The sequence below is a fragment of the Lepidochelys kempii genome, chromosome 7 (genome assembly GCF_965140285.1).
Source record: "Lepidochelys kempii isolate rLepKem1 chromosome 7, rLepKem1.hap1, whole genome shotgun sequence".
Taxonomy (NCBI): Eukaryota; Metazoa; Chordata; order Testudines; family Cheloniidae; genus Lepidochelys; species Lepidochelys kempii.
This window is the reverse complement of record NC_136386.1, coordinates 117174205-117197125: the sequence shown is the minus strand read 5'-3', so window position 1 is coordinate 117197125 and position 22921 is coordinate 117174205. Positions and strand designations below refer to the sequence as shown.

General features: G+C 40.1%; 1 protein-coding gene across 14 annotated transcripts in view; it reads left to right on the top strand.

Annotated features, from left to right (window-relative positions):
• ADD3 (adducin 3) overlaps positions 1-22921 on the top strand; it is a 189636-nt gene that overhangs the window by 83946 nt on the left and 82769 nt on the right. For 5 of the 14 annotated variants that reach the window (XM_073354410.2, XM_073354405.2, XM_073354411.2 and 2 more), the window contains one exon: positions 22314-22415. The exons of the other annotated variants lie outside the window; for them this stretch is intronic. The gene's annotated coding sequence lies outside the window, so the exon portion shown is untranslated. The remainder of the gene's footprint in view (positions 1-22313; positions 22416-22921) is intronic. 14 annotated transcript variants of the gene reach the window in all.

Here is a 22921-nt window from a genome sequence, read left to right as displayed (position 1 = left end):
GAGTGCCAAGTACAACTGACTAGGAGATTTCTGCCAGCAGTACTATTAGGTGGCACGTGTCCCTCTGCTCTCCTAGTGCATTGAGCCAGTGTCATAAAATGGGCGTCTCCACTACCTCCCTCTGTTCCTTCTCCCCACCCGTGGTGAAAATCAGAGCTTCCCATAGCTGTTTGCTTCAGTTAGCCAATGTTTTACGAAAAACTTTATCTAGTTTAGATAGTTCTTAGTGTTTTAGTTAGTTTAGTACTCTGTGTAGATATCTAGCGATTTACTAGTTTAAAAAAAATCCAAAACCCCAGCTTTCAAGCAGTGTGCTATGTTCAGGGCAGTTACCCTTGTCATGGACAGGCAAAACAGCTACGTAAACTACCTGGTGGAAGAACATGTGAGGGACAAATATACAATTTGTACATTAATCCTTCCCTACTAGAACAAAAAAGCAGAGGGCCTACCACCTAAAAGTTCACCTAATAAAGGAAACCTTAGAATCATAGAATATCAGGGTTGGAAGGGACCCCAGAAGGTCATCTAGTCCAACCCCCTGCTCGAAGCAGGACCAATTCCCAGTTAAATCATCCCAGCCAGGGCTTTGTCAAGCCTGACCTTAAAAACCTCTAAGGAAGGAGATTCTACCACCTCCCTAGGTAACGCATTCCAGTGTTTCACCACCCTCTTAGTGAAAAAGTTTTTCCTAATATCCAATCTAAACCTCCCCCACTGCAACTTGAGACCATTACTCCTTGTTCTGTCATCTGCTACCATTGAGAACAGTCTAGAGCCAACCACTGAGAACAGTCTAGAGCCAACCTTGTTCAGGATCCAGTTCTGATGCAGGATACGTGAAGTGACAGAAGGCGACTGATTCCAAACCAACAAAAAATGCCAGCTGGGGCACTGCTGGTGCTGTCAGTACAGTTGACGCACCCAACACCCTCAATGCAGACACTTCTGGCACTGCCGGTGTTTTTCCCATACCTGACCCATCAGTGTGATCAGCACCACTGAAGTCTTCAGTGTCGTCGGTGCAGCTGGCTTCAACACTGATAGTAGTAATTACCTCATTGGCCTTCAGATCTCCTTGTCCTATACTATATACATACCCGAGGGTGGCTCCCCATTAAACCCTCACATATAGGAACAGCCCCTCTGTTTCCTGAGGAGGAATTCTAACTTTCCTCTTCAGACTTGGAACTTGAGGGGCACATGTCACCATCCTGATTTTTCAGATCAACTTATAGACATGACAGGGCACAGGTTGTAAGGACTTTGAATGATCTTCCTACACGGAAGCCACAAGATGGTACACTACATTGTGGGGGACTCAACTGGAGAGTATCCCTCTTGCCATACTGGTCTTGGCCCATTCCAAAAGAGTTGAGATCTCCTATCAGAAGGAAGGTCCCCTGTCTCCAGGCCAAGAAACCTCTTACCAAACTCCACTGATGGTTTCCCTTCCCATGGGTTTGGACCCTATTGAGGATGGTGAGATACTGGAGGAACCCCTGGATGGATGTCCACATAATTCTTCCTCTCCACATGAGGCTGTTTTCTGCAGGTGGACTTGGATGACTTTGAGATCTTCTAGAACCTAGTGAGAGGAGTTGCCACTTCTTTAGGAATACAGGTGGAGCTCATTCAAGAAAATCTGCATAATCACCTCAATATTTTACAAACCTCCACTCTAGGAAGGGTTGCCCTTCCCATTAATAATGCCCTGCTGGAGCTGGCAAGAACCCTGGTGGCAGACTCTAGCCTCTATACAACGTAAAGCCAAGAGATCACACAGATGCTACCAAGTCGCTCAATAGAATTTACATTATTTTTTCACACGTCCTCAACTCATTGGTGGCCACGGCTGCCAATGACCACTCCCATCTATCACATCCCAGAGCCCCTCCTAAAGATACAGAGCTGAAGAGACTGGATATGTATGGCAGGAAAGCTTACCTCATAGATACTCTGCAAATGAATGTCGCTAACTATCAAACTTTCCAAATACAGGGTTGTTAATTTTACAGCATTAGCAAAGTTTGCAGACAAACTGCCAGAGGCGTATAAGGAACAGCTTATTACTCTTGTCTGCAAAAGGCACCTTATGTCAAACACAACTGATTTGGCTTCATGGTCCATGGGTACTGTCATTGCCATGAGACATTCTTCGTGGCTGTAGGCATTAGCAAATTACAGTCAAGGACTTGCCACTTGAGGAGTCTAAGTTGTTCTCTCAAAAGACTGACCATGCAATGTATGCCCTGAAAGACTCCTGGGCAACTTTGAGATCTCTTGGGGTTTACATCCCAAGCTCAAAGAGGGGAAGCGTTTTAGACCTCAACTGTCCTACAGATCACATGTTCGTCAGAAATTCCAGGATTATACTAAGACAATATAGGCCTTCTTGATGTTGCAAGACCGCTTTGTCTTAAATCAGGCCCTTCTCACCAAACATTGACCGCCTCTGAGCAGTCATTTTGAATCCCTCCTTGAGATCAGCATACTAATCTCACTCCTTATCCCAGCTTTTGGAATACCCGTATCGCTCTTTTACAGTGTTTGGAATGAAATAACATCAGACAAGTGGGTGCTCAGCACTATAAAGGAGGGGTCATGTTATCCAGGACACCTCTCTTCCTTTCTGCAACCCAAGTTACCTGTCCCTCTTTGGGGACCCACCTCACAAGACCATGTTGCTTATAGAAGTACAATATTTTCTGGAATTGGGAATGATAGAGGTTCTTGGCATCACAGAAGGAAAGGATTCTACTTCTGTTACTTCCAAATTAGCAAAGTCTGGTGGCCTGTGTCCAATTTTTAGACCTCAGAAAGTTGAACTTAATTTAGCAGTTCAAGATGGTTACCCTTGTTTCCATTATCCCTTCCCTGGAGCGTGAAGATTGGTATGCTGCCCTTGATTTCCAAGATGCATGCTTCCATGTGACAATACATCCTGGCCACAAGAAGTACTGTTGCTTTATGGCAGGAGATATCTACTAACCATACACAGTGCTCCCCTATGGCCTGTTGTTAGCCCCAAGGGTCTTCACAAAATGCCTGGCGGTAGTAGTGGCCTACCTGCGCTGCCCAAGTGTCCACATTTTTCCTTACCTGGATGATTGGCTAATGTCGGAACCCAGTCTTTTTTTGACGAGTTTATATGTTTTGTTGATAAAAGTGATCGTGTTGATGTAATATACTTAACTTCTGTAAGGTGTTTGACTTAATACCACATGACATTTTGATTTTAAAAATAGAACAGTTAAAATTAATGTGACACTCATTAAATGGATTAAAAGCTGGCTATCGGATAGGTCTCATGATGTAACTAGAAATGGGGAATCATCATTGGGTGGTGAGTGTTTTTAGTGGGGTCCTGCGGGGATTGGTTCTTGGCCCTCTCCTATTTAACATGTTTACTAATAACTTGGACAAAAACATAATCATAACTGAAAATTTGCAAACACACAAACTGGAGGAGTGTTTAAGTAATGAAGAGGACAGGTCACTGATTCAGAGCGAACTTAGTGAGCAGAGCTCAAGCAAACAGTAGCCATGTTAAAACTCATAAATGTATACTTCTAGAAACAAAGAATGTAGGACATACTTATGATGGACTCAATCTTGGGAAGTAGTGACTCTGAAAAAGATTTGGGGGTTCTGGTGGATAATCACTGAAAATGAGCTCCCAGGGTGATGCTGTCGCCAAAAGGGCAAATGCAATCCTGGGACACATAAGCAGGGGAATCTTGAGCAGGAGTAGAGAGGTTATTTTCCCTCTGTATTTGGCACTGGTGTGACTGCTGCTGGAATATTCTGGCCAGTTCTGGTATCAACAATTTAAGAAGGATGTTGCTAAAGTGAAGAGCCACAAGAATAATTAAAGGATTACAAACCATGCCTTACAATGATAGACTCAAGGAGCTTGATCTATTTTGCTTGACAAGGAGACAATTAAGCAGTGAATCAATTACAGTCTATAAGTACCTACATGAAGAAAAAATATTTAATGATAGGCTCTTCAGTCTGGCAGAGAAAGGTATAGAACAGTGTGCAATGGCTGGAAGTTGAGGATTGACAAATTTACAGTGGAAATAAGGGGTAAATTTGTAACCATGAGAGCGATAAACTATTGGAACAACTTAGCCTTAGCAAGGGCTGTGGTGAATTTTCCATCACTGACAACTTTTAAATTGACGGATGTTTTTCTTAAAGATCTGCTCTCGGAATTATTTTGGGGAAGTTCTTTGGCTTGTGCTATATCGGAGATCAGACTAGATGGGCATTATAGTCCCCTCTGGCCTTATAGAATCTATGAAGTTTACAGCAGTATCTTCATCATCAGACAGCTGTTCTCTCATCTAGGCCTGAAACTGAATTTAGACAAAACAAAGTTACAGCCGACGCAGCGTATAACGTTCATAGGAGGAAACCTTGACACCATAACCACAATAGTTTATTTTCCAATAGACAAGTTTTAGTTCATAGTCACTCTATCCGAAGGCCTGAAGCCCAACCCAATGACAACAGTGTGTTCCTATATATAGCTGTCAGGCCACATGGCCTCGTGCAGGTACATAATTCCACATGCCAATCTTCACCTTCGCTGTCTATGGGCCTGGCTTTGTTTGGTCTATTGTCTGACCAGTCATCCTCTGGGCATCCTGGTTTGTGTACCTGCATGAGTGCTTCAGCCTCTGAACTGGTGGCTGAACCCTTGCAACGTGCGCAAAGTGTCCCTTTTCTATCTCCAGAGCCAAGCTATGACTCTGGTTACAGATGTGTCTACCAAAGGCTGGGTAGCCCACCTCTGCTGCCTTTCTGCACAAGCTCTGTGGTCACCCCAGGACGTCTCACTGCACATAAACAGGTTTGAGTTCCATGCACTTCATCAGGCCTGTGAGCTGTTTGTCTCCCATCAACAACCAGGTTGTGCAAGTCCTTTCAGACAATACCATTGCCAAATTTTATCTCCACAAGCAGGGGAATGCAAGATCAACTCAGCTGTATCGGGAGGCTGTTCATCTGTGGAACCTATGCATAAGAAACAAAGTTGCTCTGAGAGCTTTCCATTTTCCAGAAGTGAGGGACACCATTGTAGATTCCCTCAGCAGGAATTTTACAGACCACCATGAGTGGTCAATCGGGACATCCTCCTCCAGATCTTCTATCAGTTGGGCTACCCAGAAATAGACTTTGTTTGCTACCAACCTGAACAACAAATGCAAGATGTTTTGCTCCAGGGCAGACTGCATTCCGAGTTAGTTAACAGATTAATTTCTCCTCTCATGGTCCAATTATCTCATATTCCGTTTGGCTCACTGGACCTGGAGTCTAACAGTCTTCAGGGTGCAGTGCAAGACAAATTTATTTGGTGTAACATTTTAGTGTTTTGTTTGGTTGTCCTTATTTTATTGAATTTAATGTTTCTTTGACTCCAAACGAGTGCCTCACTGCTATGGTGACAGATGTTGACAAAATAAATAAAATAGTCTGTTTGAGGTCCCAAATCCATTTACAATATGCACAAGCTTTAAAATTACAAAAATAAATACATTTTAAAGGCCTTTTACCATCTGTAACAGGTTGTGCGCACCACCACGGTGCCTCCTGCTGGTTGCTCTGGGAATTAGCTCTGTACAGCTCTGGAGTGCCCTTTGCAGGTGGTGTCTCACCCATTGTCTGCTCTGCTGTTTCCTTTGTCTCGGGGGGCCTGTGTCACTCCCGGACCTCAGCGTCTACTTCAGGGCACACTGTGCCCCAATTCTGTTGTCTCCTCCCATTCCAGGGAAACTGGCAGTCCTTTGCCCAGCTTCTCGCCACAGTGGCGAGCTAGAGTCCATAGTCCAGCCCCTTGCTCAGGGCAAGCTGCAGTCCTTTGGCTCAAGCCTGCACTCAGGTGGAGCTGCAAATAGTCAGTTAGGCTAGACTCTGGTTCAGAGCGGGGCAGTAAGCAAGGTCTCTCTGCTCCACCTGTGCTCAGGTGGGGCTGCAAATAGTTAACGAGCCCAGGCTCTGGTTCAGAGCTGGGCAGGAAACAGTACTCAGCTTGGGCCTGTACCCATAGTCAGTTACCTCAGGCTTTCCTTCAGCTAGCCTGAGGGCGGGGGGAGACTGCCACCCACTACTTGGGTGGAAGGGGGAATGCAGGCCCTCCCACTCCACTGCATCCTGGCCCAGGGCCCTAAAGGTGGCAGAGGGGTCTGCCACCTCATCAGCGGGGATCCAAGCTGCAACACACTGACTCACCCTCTGCCAGCGTTGCAGCCCAACAGGGGTCTACTACTCCTGGGCCACTTTCACACTCCCCCTCTAATGGTACCCGCTGGTCCGGTGAGGTAAGGTGATCTGCAGGGGCCTCAGTTGCCAGCAGAAGCTTGTCCGGGTGACCCAGGCCAGTCGTCTGCTTCCCCCGGGATCAGGTCAGTCCAGGAGGTCCGGGCCAGTTGTCTGCACTCCATGGGCCTGTTGCCATCTCCCACTGCGAGAGCTCAGAGGAAACATCTGTCCCCTCCAGGGGTTGGCTGCCCACTGAGCTTCCAGGTCCCGCCTTTATATTCCTAGCCCCGCCCTTCGCTTCTGGGAGGGCAGAGTTAGGGTTCTGCCCACAAGGGAGTGGAGCGACCCTCTTCCTCTGTCTGGGGAGGGCCAGTCCACCTCACTACACCATCCCAAACCAAATTTCTAGTTTTTCCTGCACTACTAATGACCTCACTACATTAAAGCAGGGATTAGCATTCTGTATTATGCTTAGGTGTTAGTGACACTATCAGCTCTTTCAGAGGGGAAATCAGGAGGAACTGATTTTCATATACTTGGTTGTAAATGTTTTTGCATTTAGGTCTTTGTGTCCCCTTGATCTTGGCTCTTGCACAATTTTTAAAATGTTAAGTGTTTCATATCACTGTTCTGTAGATGAAAACAGCAGCTGCAAACACTTTGAGAAAGTTGAGAAACTTTGAGAAAGTTATGTAGGATACATATGCAAATTTTATAGTTAATAGCTGCCTTTTAACTTTTAGTCTTGCTGTCTTTGCAGGAGCAGAGCTCTATAAGGCTGTACATAAATAGAGGCTATAAATTCGTGGTGATGGTTTAAAAATTCTCTGCAACAGAGTTTTGGATTGACACTTAAAACCCAGAGTATATTTTCCAGTAGCTTTTAATGGTTTAAAATTATGTCCTATATTGGGGGTCTCTGATAGTTTCTTCTTAAATACATGTACAACGACTGTTAAAATAATATTGCATTTGTCTTAAAGTGATAGAAATAGAATTCAGAGTAGCAGCCGTGTTAGTCTGTATCCGCAAAAAGAAAAGGAGTACTTGTGGCACCTTAGAGAATAACAGATTTAAATTTGTTAGTCTCTAAGGTGCCACAAGTACTCAGTTTCCTTTTTTAGAAATAGAATTAATGCCGAAGCTGTTTCTCAGCTTTTGTTGTTTTGCCCACAGCCAGTATTGTAGTTAAGATGCTGAACAATCTGACCTGTTCTTAGGTCCCCTGATGTGGGAAAAGATCAGTTACAATATCTGTTCTCACTGAGACAATTGTAATTGCATGCTTAACCCTGAATTCTCTAGTTCTTTTTTCCAGTTTTTCAGCCCCTTAATATTATTTTATTATAGTTCTTTGAATATGTTTTGGGGTTTATAATGTGAATAGAAACTGAACTACTCTTTCACAGGCTTTAAAACAAACTACAAAGGTTCTATTTTTGTTCCCCTCCCAGTGTCCTCTTTCCATGTGCGCAGAGTTTCCATTTGACTTGATTACTTGTAACTGAGGATCAAATTGGATAAGTAGCATTTGCTTTCTATACCATAATGTGTCCATGTGCCCTAGAAGCCATGTAATGCAAAGCGCATATTTAGAAGCAAATACAAACTGTCATTAAAGTGCGTATTTAGAGACTTCAGAAGTGCACCACATTTGGCAGGTAGCTCATAATTGCTCCGAAGAAGTCATCAGTCTTTTGGGGTTTTTTAAAAAGATATTTCTTCTAAAAGGGGATTGTTTAACGCTGTAGATCAGCAGTTCCCCAAATGTGGTCCCCAAAATACTTGTTAGTAGACGTGTTGCTGTATTTTCTATATAAGTGGTTGATGTAGTTACTGGAGGCTGTGTTCAGTTGCTTATGGCAGAAAAATGATTTTAGGAAGTAAAAATAAGTCTTTTAGACAATCTCTCCAAGATGTAGTCCATCCTATACAAATGTTTGTGACTTACTACTGTAGACCATAATGGTTTGCGTGGGCACAACAGCTCTAATCATTTACTATGTGGGGAGGTTTATCACATAGATATGCAAGACCATAGTGATTACTTTGGAGCAGTTAGTGTGCCGTTGTGCTGTCATATATTCACAGAGACTATGTATTATAATGTCCTGTTAGCTGGGTGTCTTTCTCTTATTTAAAATTATATTCTAAAATTCATATGACAAGATGTATCTGACATTTCAAGTTTATTCTCTTAATCTTTAGGGGATATACTTAGTGTTGACTGTAGTTATTCACTAATTAGCCAGGATGTGGACCATAAACAATCTTGTATTTAATTAAGATGGAATGTCTGTAATTAAAATAGACTAAAAGCAATAGTTGCCTAAAATGAATTGTATTACTCTATATGGGTGTACTTGTCTTCCCCAGCCCACATCCAGGATCAATTCTTCCATAAGCTCCAAACTGACATGCGTGAAGGCTCCTTCAGTATTGCTACAGCTTTGATGTAGGAGATTTTAGCTAATAATTCACCATATCACACTTGGTCAGTATTAGTGAAGAGTGTGACATGGTTAGTATGTAGACCCAAATAATTAACCTTTCTGCCAAGTTTAAACTTTCTAGTGGCTTCACCCATGATGACATGTTGCATCTGGAGTATGACTTCTTTGAACTCTCTGAGTGAGGCTGCCAGATAAATGTTCGACAGCAGTTTAAGACCTATAGTATTCCAAATAAAATGAATAAAGCACAAGTATCTCTTCCCACTGTAAAAATTCTCAGAACAAAGATGATCCAAAAGTAAACTGAGCCTAACTTTATCCAATGTGGTCATAGTTTATAGGGCCTTTGTGAGGTGGCTTCCTAATAAATTCAGCATACTACTTCAAGATTGTGTCTAGGTTAAATAAAACATTTGGGTTAGGATGTTGTAATTTGTTTTTCTCCACTTGAGAGATTATAATTATGGAATGAAAGAAGATAAGATCTGTTTATGTGAAATACAAGACTTCAGCAATGAAGAAAAGAACAGCTGAAGAAAGTAAGAGCTGGCCTTATATCCAGTTCCGTGTACTTTTATTTACGCAGTATCTTTCCTCAAAAGATCGATAAGGCTATTTGCTAGGAGTTTTTTTTTAAAGTTAGTTATCTTACTAAACAGCTGGAAATTGTATTTCATTAATGAATATGAAGCAGGATATACCAACAGCATACAAAGAAATTATAACAAGGAAAGAGTATATAGAAGAGAAGGACTGTTTTAAGATATCAGGTTTTTCATTGGCAAAAGACATGTTTGACCAAAATCATCCACTAGGCTTCAGTGGAGTTACACTCTGGATCAACTTAGCCCTTTCTCTTACTATCTAGAATACAAGATATACACACATGTAACTAAAGAATTTGCTACCTTTGAAGCAAAGAGATTTGTAGATGGATATTCTAGGTTGGCATACTTTCTAAACAATACAGAATGCCTTGCACATTCAATGAAATGTATGTATTCATAAATATGGGGTCTGATTGAGTATTTTCCATGAATCATGTAGCTAGAACCAAAAAGACCTAGCTATGATTAAGGCTACATTTTAGTCATGAGTATTTTCAGTAAAAGTCAGGGACAGATCACAGGCAGTAAACAAAAATGTATGGCCTGTGACAAGTCCATGACTTGTACTATATACCCCTAACTAAATCTTGTGTGGGGGTGTGGCCCAGAGGTGCCGTGGGTGCTCTGGGGGGGCCAGTGGTACGCAGCCCGGGATCCCTGCTGGGGGGTTTGGCGGGGCCGGCAGGCTCCCCCCAGAAGGAGGCGTGGCCAGATGGCTCTGCACGCTGACTCTGCCCTGAGCACCAGGTCTGCAGCCCCCATTGGCCAGGAACTGCAGCCAATGGGATCTGCGGGGGCAGTGCCTGCATGCGGAGCCGTCAGCTAGGAGCGGAGAGAGAGACGTGTCACTGCTTCCGGGGAGACCCCCGAGGTAAGCGCTGCCCGGAGCCCCCAACGCCCTCCCACACCCAAACTCCTGCTGTTACTGGGGGAGGCGGGCATGGTGGCCCAAGACTGCCCCAGCAGCAGTTGGTGTGGCTGGCCCAGAGGCTGCCTGAGCTGCTCAGGTGGCCCCCGGGCCAGCCACACCAGCTGCTGCAGAAATCACGAAGGTCCTGGAAAGTCACAGAATCCATGACCTCCGTGACAAACTCACAGCCTTAGCTATGATATAGTTAAAAGGAGCTGTGCTTAAACATAGTTTCAGTCCATATCTAAACTTAATTGTATTGTGTGTATCAAATTTTAACATATGGACTAGCCAGTAATTTAAACAAGATTCTTTTATTTCTTCGTATGCCATGGGAGATATAAGTGGCATTTAAGTGGTGCATAGGCCTTGAATGGGCTCTCTGCATAGGGAAGAATTTCACGCTAAAGAAGGAAGGGGTGGGAAAGCTATAGGTGATAATTAGCGTCCCACCAAATTCACAGTCCATTTTGGTCAATTTCACAGTCAGGATTTTAAAATAATAAATGTTATGATTTCAGCTATTTAAATCAGAAATTTCATGGTGTTGTAATTGTAGGGATCCTGACCCAAAAAGGAGTTGTGGGGCGGGGGGGAGTCGCAAGGTAGTTGTAGAGGGGGTTGCTGTACTGCTACTCTTACTTCTGCGCAGCTGCTGGCGGCGGCGCTGCCTTCAGAGCTGGGCAGCTGGAGAGCGGCAGCTGCTGCCCGGGAGCCCAGCTCTGAAGGCCGTGCCACCGCCAGCAGCAGCGCAAAAGTAAGGATGGCACGGTATGCTACTGTCACCCTTACTTCTGCACTGCTGCTGGCAGGGTGCTGCCTTTAGAACTGGGTGCCCAGCCAACAGCTGCTGGCCACCCAGCTCTGAAGGCAGTGCAGAAGTGAGTGTGGCAATACCGTGAGTCGTGACGCCCCCTAAAATAACCTTGTGACCTCTGCAACTCCCTTTTGGGTCAAGACCCCCAATTTGAGAAATGCTGGTCTCCACTGTAAAATCTGTATAGTATAGGGTAAAAGCGCACAAGAAGACCAGATTTCACGAAAGGAGAACAGATTTCATGGTCCATGATGCGTTTTTCATGGCTGTGAAAAGGGCCCTAGTGGTGGTGATACATGATTACTCCGTAAGACTCATACATCTTGATGGTTCCACTGAATTTTTGCCACTTCTTTACACATTTTAATTCTTGCAATGACATACTGGTACATACTATACCACCATTTTTATTTTTACCATATTATACTGCATGCTATTTTTTTTTAAAAAAGCATTAATGCAAGACTGAGGTTGAGAAATAAAGAACTCACACCTAAGGAAATGCCATCACCTTGTAAGTAATTACAGGAATTTAAAATTTTGGTTAAGCCTTTTTGGAAATCTGGGATATTGTAACTTTTGATAATGCTTAACCTGGGCACAGCTGGGGAACCATTGAAAGACTTGCCAGAAACAGACAGGCGTAGAGGAGCTTTGTTTCTGCCATTACACCTCTGGTGTTTCTGCCCTAAACGCCAGAGGCGTAATGGTAACATGATGATGACAATGACTTCAGAGTTCCCTCAGTGTTTGTATAGCTACTTTTTACTTTGCATTTTTATATTTCTGATAAGTCTAGCATTTGTTTGCGTTACAAAACTTCCAGTGCTCAGAACTAGTAACCCAGTTTCTTTCAGACCCAGTTTGTGTTTTAGACTTCATTGTGATCTGTCAAACCAGTCTGAACGCAGTTAGTACCAATGTTAAGTTAGGCACATATGGGAAACAAGGTTCTTAAAATTTATTTTTATGTACACAAAACTCAAAAATGGCCATGCTTTTTAACCTTTCCAAAAAATTCTCTGGCGGAACTTTTACACGAAGCATAGAAAAAAAATCATCTCCAAAGGAATTTATTTAAGAAGGTTATGAGCAAATTAAAACAGTGGAGGTGGGGCCAGTGGCATGCAATGGATGTTGCTACCCATTAACTGTGGGGCCACTCCTGCTGTAATATAGTGAGATCTTTTGTGATTACAGGAATTGAATAATTTAAAGATAGAGATTAAATGTTGCTCTCATTCACCTACTACTTTTTGACTGATTTTGGTTTTAAGGGGATGACAAGGGAAGGTGATATAAACAATTCATCCTTTTTCTGTGCCACACTCCATCCCCAGTCAGTTATGGAGACTGATTAGATCCCAAGGGAGACTGTAAACAATTGAAAGTTTAAATGACTTTGAAGTTTCCCAGCTAAGGTAACCCTCCACTCTGAGTGTGTGAGACTGTGTCAGTCTTCTGGAAGCATGTCTGAATTGTACAAAAACTTCATATAAAAATGTACTATTTTAATATAAAATTTTTATATTAAAGTGAAAGTGTATTTTTTATGTTACATTCTTTATTCTTTTTCCTCTGGCACAGACACAATGATACAGGCTATACAATTTCTAACAATGGACATCTTTGTCATTTGTATGTGGGTGGACTGATTACCATATAAAGTACTTTCCTCAAGGTGAGCCCTAAGGTCACTTAAAACTACATGTAACCTTATTTTTAGGTTATTCCCTTTCCCACTTCTGCAAAACATATTCTCAGACCTACTGACACACACAGGTAGTTTACCTAACTAACTATGAATCCAGTAAAACATACAAGCTAGTACCTATTGACCTTTTTAAAATTAAAGGACACTTCTCTCAAATTGAGAGAGCACATTTTGACAATTACTTCTTACTGCTTGGCATTGCCTCTTGAAATTGTGAAAATGAAATGTTTCCTTACTGCCAACAATTTGTTCTAGGCCGCCTTCTCATGAGTAATTATGCAGTGAGTACCTCTCCTGAACTCTAAGAACCCGTGTGATTAAATAAAAAGGTACACTACATTTAGAGCATAATGAATTTGTTCCAATGGGACAAAGTATTGTTTTCAGTGTATAACATGGCTGTATATGCTAACCAGAGAGAACCTGCATTTTCATGATAAAAGTACTGGTTCCACATAAACTTACGTACTGTAATGAGATGTCCTGGAATCGACCAGTTTGGCAATGAGCTATAAAATACTAATGTCTTGGCTGAATTTAACATGCCATGGACATGTGGATTCCTGAGAATGTCGCACCTTGTCTTTGCCAGTAAATCACAATAGTGTCCATTCTAGACACTTAATCTGACTTTGCTGGCAATTTTCCATTCTTATCTGGGGGAATAGAAGGAGAGGGATGGGATAACTTTATCTTAATGTAGATATGCAATATGTTGGCAAGCTGTAAAGAGAATCAGATCTGGATTTCATTTCTTCAACTTTGTGTGATCCAGTGCACATTCCTAACATGTTACAAACAGCTTGTGTCTCTGAAAGTGCAATATCAGTTTTCAGTGGCAAAAGTCCCTAAAGGAAACAGTCTGATTCTTCCATGTGCGAACAGCTGGGCGGTTGTGGATGGAATTAATTGCTGATATATACTGACTGTGTGGGTCTTTTTTTCCTTCCCCTTCTCTTGTCATTTCCTTTGCATCTGTGAAAGGCAAGTTTTTTAGACTTTGAAAACAATGTACACTTTTTCAGCAGTAATAATTCAAGATTACTGAAATTATATATTTATTTGGCTAGAAATAGAACATACCCATGTCTCTCCTGAACTCTAAGAACTCATGCTATTAAATAAAAACTGTAATGCAAAAACTCTAGCGAAGATTTTCAAAGGTACCTTGTGACTTTTGGGTGCCCATCTTGAAAAACCTTAAGAGGTTTGACTTGCAGAGGGTGAGCACTCAACACTTTCTTAAAATAAGGCAGCTTTAGGGTGTCTTGAGTTGGGCATAGAAAATTAGTAGTTAGTTTTGAAAATCATGCCCCTATATTTGTAGCGTTGAAGCAGTACAGTAATGGGATGACCCTACTACATTCAGATGATAGTCACACAAGTTTAATTGTTTAAAGTCAGGAATGCTCGGTACTTAGAACAGTCGGGGGATTTTAATATTATCATGGGATCGGAAAGCCCCACATTATCAACAACATTGCATGCCAAACCAAAGGCTTGTCAACCCTCCATCAACAGATCACAAATCAAAAAATGGATTCAAGAGCAGCTTCCAGACTCCGAAGGTGTGAGAATCTGTGACATGCTGATTTAGTGTTAAAATTCAGTGGAAAAATCTATGTATTGTAAAGACAATATTTTGCTAGTTTCCACCCTGTAGTTCTCAAAGACATTTTCCCCGCTGTCTATAAAATGGTTTAAATTAATCTTGCAACAGAGGGATTTTTAGGCTTAGACTACATTACAAAAGGCTTGCCAGTATAGCTTATTTCATTTGGGAAACAAGCAGCAGCTATACTGGCAAAAACATTTTTCATGGTAAATTGCATGTACACTAGAATATCTAGTGTAGATGCAATATGGGGCTGGTATGAAGTGTAATTAAAAAAAAAAAATCACCCCCTCCTCCAACTGACATTTCTGTTCAGAAAATAGTTTCAAGTGTAGACCCAGTCTTATAAATCTGAATAACTTTAAGCTTTATAAGCATTTCACGTTAGAATATGTCCTCACCTGTTTGTGTTGAGTAGCGCATTGTACCTCAAGTGGTCCCATTGGAGCCAGTGGGACTGCTTGCAGTGTGAGATTCTGCTTACTGTGAGTATGGGTGACAGAATTTGGACCAGAATGCTTTTAAGATTGTGGAAAACTACAGTAGGATTAAGAATGTCCAGGTTAGTAACAGTAAATACTAGCTTTTTAAAGAAGTTGCAAAAAAGTGAATCTGTGCAAAGTTAAAGTCCTTATGTAAAACAAGCTTATGTACATATACAGAATTATTTTATTTTAAATATGCATATATTTTTGAGCCCGCTGTAGTGGATATCTCATGTTAAGTACTTTTTTGGCAGGTAATAAGAGTTATGGAAACAATTAAAATTCTTACGCAACATTGGATCACTTGTTTATTTGGAAGAGTGGGTGGTGTTTGGGAAATAAAGAACAGTTCTTTGCTTTAAAACAAAAATTGTTTGCTTTGGAATGATATGTATCTGGGGAGTTTTCACCAGAAAGCTTTGCCTTTTTTTTGGTCTTGTTTTGTGTTCTGTTTTTATAAATTCCTATCAGACAATCCTGAAAATAAAGCATAGTTTGACTTATTATGTATATTTTGTCTAATAAATAGAAATACTGTATGTTGCTTTACTGGTAAGTATTAACATATAAAAGGACTACTGTGTTTATTTTAGTTGCTGGTAACATGTTTGTGTTCCTGTTGACTTGAAATCACTACAAAATTTTGCAGACAAGATGAAATTTTCATTGCAGCAAAGAGCATGTGAAACCTGCAAAGGCTCAGCTTAGAAACGGGCCAGTTTCTGTTCAACCTTCTTGTCAGTCCTTTCCCAGACAGTTTTCTTCTAATGCCCTATCTGCCTAACTTAAAGGTCTAAAAGGTGGGAAAATGCACTTCTCCTAAGAATTGATGGAGGTTACGAGCAAAAGCCCACATTTTTAGGTGCGGAATTTTCCAGTCTCCTGGTATGCTTGCAGCTGGATGTTCCTGTAGATCACATCAATACTTGGTAGCATTATTTGCTTGCCAAGCTTGCAAATGAATTTGCATTCTGTGAGTCTTGTAGTTGTGGGTCTTCTTCTGAAAGTGCTCCACCGTTGCTTTTTTTACATATACAGTACTTTGGATAGTTTGAAAAATCATAAAGGTCATCTTTAGGGCAAGGTTTCTTCAGAATTGCCACACTACATGTTATCAGTTTAAATGGCAGCTTTTTTTTTTTTTTTTCCAGAGTAGCAGCCGTGTTAGTCTGTATTCGCAAAAAGAAAAGGAATACTTGTGGCACCGTAGAGACTAACCAATTCATTTGAGCATAAGCTTTCGTGAGCTACATCTTCACTTCATGAAGTGAGCTGTAGCTCACGAAAGCTTATGCTCAAATAAATTGGTTAGTCTCTAAGGTGCCACAAGTACTCTTTTCTTTTTGTATTTTTTTTGAGCAATGGGATGTCTGTTGCAATATGCTTCTGTGTAAACAAACACAGGTGGTATAGATTTGTTAATTCTATGGCAACTGTAAACCACACAAATGATTAATACTGTACTTGGGAGGAGTCTGTGGCTTTGTATCTCAGTAAACTCCTTAGTTTCTCCATGCAAGAAAGTGGCTCTGAAAGAGAGAACAGTTTTCAGTTAGTAGGGGTGAAGCTCTTGTTGTTTTGGGGGGGATTAAAAGAACATTGTAAACATTTTACTGGCTGCTAACTATCATAAAATGATGGTATATTTTTAATCAACCACTTGATTACAATTTAATTACTTGATTCAATATAGAAATTTCGTACATACTTCAGATTGCTCTGTTTGTAATTTTACCAGCATTAGCAGACTGACAACTCCATGATCTCGCAATACTTTTGAAGCTTGAGACATTGTGGCATGAACTTTGTGTAAGAGTGGGTTCATTCAATAAAAAATAAAAGGAGCATTTAAAGAGCCTTTTATTCCTGCCATAAAGATGCTTTTGTGCTGTTGCTGCTGTGTATTTCACAGAGCAGTTGGGGAGGGATGCAGCAGAAAGTTGTTTGAAGCATATTTTGATTCTCTTCTATTTCAGACATTTTTGTTTTCATCCTTGATGTAGTTAGGTGAATGGTGAGTTGAATTTTTGTGTCTGAATTATTGGTTTCCCTATGCAGTCAGTGTTCAGTTAATCTATGTTTACCTCTTCTAAGATTTTTTTCTCTATTGTTACTGTTCAGTTGGGGGGGGGGGGTTGGGAACATGGCGCCTGCTTGTGCTTCCATTTCAATCAATGGAAAGCTTTTACTTCAGTAGGAGCTAGATGGGACTCTTGTTTTGCAGTACATTACGATGTGCATTTCCACACTATACGTTCAGAAAAGGATTCAGTAGTGATATGATACAGTGAGTTATTGAAGCTACCTTTTAAGATTTACAGTTGAACGATTATAAATCAAACAAAAAGGATGTGTTTGAAACTGAGTAAAACCAGTATATATCATGAACTAAATCCAAATTACATAATACATGGCACTATAAATAGGGACTTATCAGAGGGGTGTGTTCTGATTTAAAAGTACAAGAGAAAGTTGTATGCAAGGAGGGTTTTTTAATAGCCTTGAGCGTTGTACGTAATGCCATGCATTTATATTTCCTTAACTCTTGTGTCATGAGCAGATTCTAAAAACAAAACTTTTTTTAACGTCTTTTAAACTAGATTTTCTTGTAAAACTGCATTTAAAATTACATATTTCTCTTCGCAAAAATATATTCTATTTTAAAAGTTTTTCCTACAGGTAAATCTTGTTTCACCATCTGGAAATAGGTTTCACTTTTTATATTGCGTTTTTTAAACTTAATTTATTCCATTAACTTCTATGAAGTTGGGCATATAAAGCTGAGCCCGGGAGCTTGATGCTCTGTTTTGGCATAGTTGTTTAACATTGTTTCCACAGTCTGGCACTCTAATCCATTTCCTTGCCTCATTGAGCACTGAAAGTGACATAAATTGACATAACTAGACTTTGCTGATTGGTGCTGAGGAAGCAGCCTGAGAGGTGAACTTTACCCTACCATCCTGCCAATACATTTACGTGGTTACAGAAGCAGGAATTTACATGTCATGATGTTTGTTGTGGAGTGAATCAATTTTTTAAAATGTACAGTGTGTGTATATTTGTAATTGTTACGTGTAGGATTGCCTGAAAGACCAGAGTTTCACCATTTGGTTTGTTTAGCCATAATTTCATTACAAAACAAAAGCTGCATGGGAGTGTCTTTGCTACCCAAAGGTCTGAGGTTCTAAACTGCAGTGTAGGTAGAGGACAATGATTGGGAATCTTCTATGAAAGAATTTTCTGTTATAGTTTACCTTTACTCCTGGGGAAATTCTGCCACAAAAAATTAAATTCTGCACATGATAATTTAAAATGTTGCATATTTTGTTTTGTCAAAAAACACAATATAATTGTGTGTGGTTGGGGCTCCTGCTGTCTACCCTGACAGAAAAAACAGAAAAATTAAGAATTTTGGTGGAAATAATAAATTCTTGTCGGGGGGGAAGGACTCTGCAGGGAGTATTCATTCTGTGCAAATTCTGTGCTGTGCAGTGGTGCAGAATTCCAGCAAGAGTATTATTTTGCAGAAATTTCTTTAGAAGTCCATGCTACATCTCAGGCATGGTGCAATTTAGTTATGCAGTCTCCTGGAGTTTATATTGCCATTGATTGCATTTACTTCATTCTCATTAAAACTAATGAATTGTGTGCATATGAATGGGAGGACAAACCCTTAAAAATGTTGCTGGTAAATTTGATGGAGACAGAGCACATTTTCATTATTACTGTATTATGGCAGACAGTCCAATGTCTTGTTAGCAGGATGTTAATTATCTTTAATGGTCTTGTTAATTGGAAGAGAGTGTATAATGAAAATTTGTAACAAGCAACTTTTTTGATCTTATCATAGTTACTATACTGTTGGATTAACTTGTCTGTTTAGGTATTTATTCCATGGCCTGCATCATGTCTGAGCACTTACCTACAACATATGTTACTTAAGCAATGTTACCTACTAAAAAGGCACACAATGAATGAATAAATAAATGCTATTTAATACCAATAATTTCACTGTAAATTTGATACCATGTATATTGTGACATTCTAGAAAGGATACTAGACTATCGTATAGAAATAATTTTAGGTTGAGAATGATTGTCACTAAATTCTAGAAATAGTCAGGTCTGATCTTAATCCTGAGATGTAACATACAGAGTATAACTATAATTGGGGATGCGCTTTGATATATTAATTAGTGCTGTCAAGCAATTAAAATGTTATCGTGATTGAGGGAGGGATGGCTCAGTGGTTTGAGCATTGGCTTGCTAAACCCAGGGTTGGGAGTTCAATCCTTGAGGGGGCCATTTAGGGATCTGGGGCAAAAAGTGGGGATTGGTACTGCTTTGAGCAGGAGGTTGGACTAGATGACCTCCTGAGGTCCCTTCCAACCCTGATATTTGGGGAGAGGGATAGCTCAGTGGTTTGAACATTGGCCTGCTAAACCCAGGGTTGTGAGTTCAATCCTTGAGGGGGCCATTTAGGGATCTGGGGCAAAAATTGGGGATTGGTCCTGCTTTGAGCAGGAGGTTGGACTAGGTGACCTCCTGAGGTCCCTTCCAACCCTGAGATTCTATGATTAATCGCACTGTTAATAATAGAATAGCATTTAAGTACGTCTTTTTAGATGTTTTCTACATTTTCAAATATATTGATTTCAGTCTCAACACAAAACAAAGAGTACAGTGCTCACTTTATATTTATTACAAATATTTGTGCTGTAAAAAACAAAAGAAATAGTATTTTTCAATTCACCTCATACAGGTACTGTAATGCAGTCTTTCTCATGAAAGTTGAACTTACAAACGTAGAATTATGTACAAAAAATAACTGCATTAAAAATAAAACAATGTAAACTTTTAGAGCCTAAAAGTCCTCTCAGTCCTATTTCTTGTTCAGCCAGTCACTCAGACTGACAAGTTTGTTTGTTTGCAGGAGATATAATTCTGCTCGCTTCTTGTTTACAATGTCACCTGAAAGTGAGAACAGGCGTTCCCATGGCATTGTTGTAGCCGGCATGGCAAGATATTTATGTGCCCAATGCACTAAAAATTTATATGTCCTTTCACACTTCAGCCACCATTCCAGGGGACATGCATCCATGCTGTCGTCGGGTTTTGCTCAATAACGATCCAAAGCAGTACAGATTAACACATGTTCAGTTTCATCGTCTGAGTCAGTTGCCACCAGCAGGTTGATTTTTTTTTTTTCTTGGTGGTTTGGGTTCTGTAGTTTCCATATTGGAGTATTGCTTTTCTAAGACTTCCGAAAGCATGTTCCACACCTCATCCCTCTCAGATTTTGGAAGGCACTTCAGATTCTTAAACCTTGGGTCAAGTGCTGTAGCTATCTTTAGAAATTTCACATTGGTATCTTCTTTGCATTTTGTCAGATTTGCAGTGAAAGTGTTCTTAAAATGAACAACATGTGCCCGGTCATTATCTGAGTCTGCTATAATATGAAGTATATGGCGGAATGCGGATAAAACACAGAGCAGGAGACATATAATTCTCCCTCAAGAAGTTCGGTCAAAATTTAATTAACACATTTTTTTAACGAGCGTCATCGGCATGGAAGCATGTCCTCTAGAATGGTGGCTGAAGCGTGAAAGATGCTAAACATTTGTATGCAATCTGACTCGTAAATATTTGGAATGCCCAGTTCAAAAGTGCCATGTGAACGCCCATTTTCACTTTCAGGTGACATTGTAAATAAGAAGCTGGCAGCATTATCGCCTGTAAAATGTAAACAGACTTGATTGTCTTAGTGATTGGCTGAACAAGAAGTAGGACAGAGTGAACTTCGTTTTGTTTTTGAGTGCAATTATGAGTAAATTTTTTTTTTAAATCTACATTTGTAAGTTATGCTTTCATGATAAAGAGATTGCATTATGGTATTTGTATGAGGTGAATTGAAAAATACTATTTCTTATCATTTTTACAGTGTAAATATTTGTAATAAAAATATAAAGTGAGCACTGTACACTTTGTATTCTGTGTTTGTAATTGAAATCAATATATTTGAAAATGTAGAAAAACATCAAAAATATTTAATACATTTCAAATGGTATTCTATTGTTTAACTCAAAAAAATTAATCGTGATTAAAAAAAAATAACCGCGATTAATCGCAGTTATAATTGCACTGTTAATGGTGTGGGTTAACTGGAATTAATTGACAGCCCTAATATTAACTTTTTTCAGGATTGGTAACATAACTGTAGTTGAACGGTAAGTCATGCAGAATACAATGCAATTTGCATCTTGAGCTGCAATATCCACAGACTACATAGTTTGTTTAATTAATAAACGAAAACCATGATTTCTTTGTCATTCTGCAATCACAGAAGAGGGCTGCCACTCCTTCTGTGAAGCAGAGATCTTGGCTGGAGTCACACACAGTGGGAATTCACTTCCTGTCAGGAAATGCTTTTCCCCCCCCCCCCCCCCAATGTTTTATCTTGCTGAGGCAACCAAGAGTGAACAATAGGCTATTAAAGTATTAGAACAACAAGTGTCATAACTAACCCAATATGTACTTTGTTCTGAGTATTATCCCAAAAGAAAGCATTGGCTAGTCTTCAGGATTAATTCAGAAATCAGTAGAAATAGTGTGTAAAGGCCTTAACCATTGTTTTTCAAATATTAAATAAAAACTTAGTTTTGTATTGAACTTTGAGAGCTTCCTGTCATAGTTTCCTGTAGTAAAAACGATAAAAATAAACTTAGTAATTCAAGAATATTGGCAAAGAAAAGTTTTGTTTTTTCCTTTTTGAAAATCTAAATTCATTATTTTTTAAAATAAAACACAACAACTATTTTATGGAATTCTCATTGCATTTTGAAGAATGATTCTGACTACATAAATGGTGTCATGAGATTTCATTTTTAGTGTATGTATCAATGTATAATTGAGCAGATCTGATACAGAAATCAGAATATCTTCTAATTACCAGCCCCTCAAATTCTACCTGGGATCAGAAAGTCAAGCTGAATTATTTCCATCTCATGGCCCATTACCAGTGATGAAGAGTCTACAAGGCTAGTTACTCTTTCACCTTTTTACCCTGCAGTCACATAATGTTTAATGACTTTGCACAGACACAAATGAGTGGAATTTAGTAAACAACGCTGCTGATGCACCAAAAGGAAAATAATTCAGTTTGCTCTGCCCATGCAGCCTCACAAGGAGTGAAATGTAGTGAAAGGACATTTTAGTCAATAGAACAGAGACAGGGACTCCACATTATACCCATGTGAAGTGGATCTCTTGAATAAAAAGGTGTCATTTTTTATAGATGCTTTCTTCAGGGTAGAACTGCTCTTTAAAGAAAGCCAAAGTTGAAGCTTGTTTCACATTACAATCTCAGTTTGCACATAGAGACATACCCTTAACTAACAAACAAAACCAATCCTCCTGAAATTTCATACCACATCTCCTTCCAGGGTAGAATTTTTCCGCCTGCATTGTGGTGGATTGAACAGATCTAATCCATGAGTAATGTCCAGACCAGTGGATGCCTTCCATTATGAGAAATAAAAATTAAGGTAAGGAGACTAGTTTTCTGTCTTGCATTGTATTTGTTTGACATACACATCATAAAAACAAATTTTCTGTTTAATTTTTTTTGAAAATATTTAATATTGTGGGATTGCTAGAGTATTTTGCTAGAGTATTGCTCTCCACACACTAATACTAAGTTGCTCATTTAGGCCCTCATCCAAAGTCCATTGAAGTAAGTGGGAGGTGTTTCACTGACTTCTATGGGCACTGGATCAGGCTGTTAGAGATCAGTTCTGAAATGCTGGGACTTTCCTGATTGACTTCATGGGGAGCAAAATCAGGCTCTTGATGCAGGAAAAAGCATTTAAAAGTCACTGTGTACATACTCTCCAATTCCGTATGGGCATATAAAACAAATCTATAGCAGTAGCTGTACCATTAGATATACAGTGTGTCATGCCTCTGCTGTATTGGGCATAGTGAAGGTCATTATAATTTCATTAGGTGATTGACGCTGGTTGTTGGCCTTTTTCACAAAGGAATTTCTGTT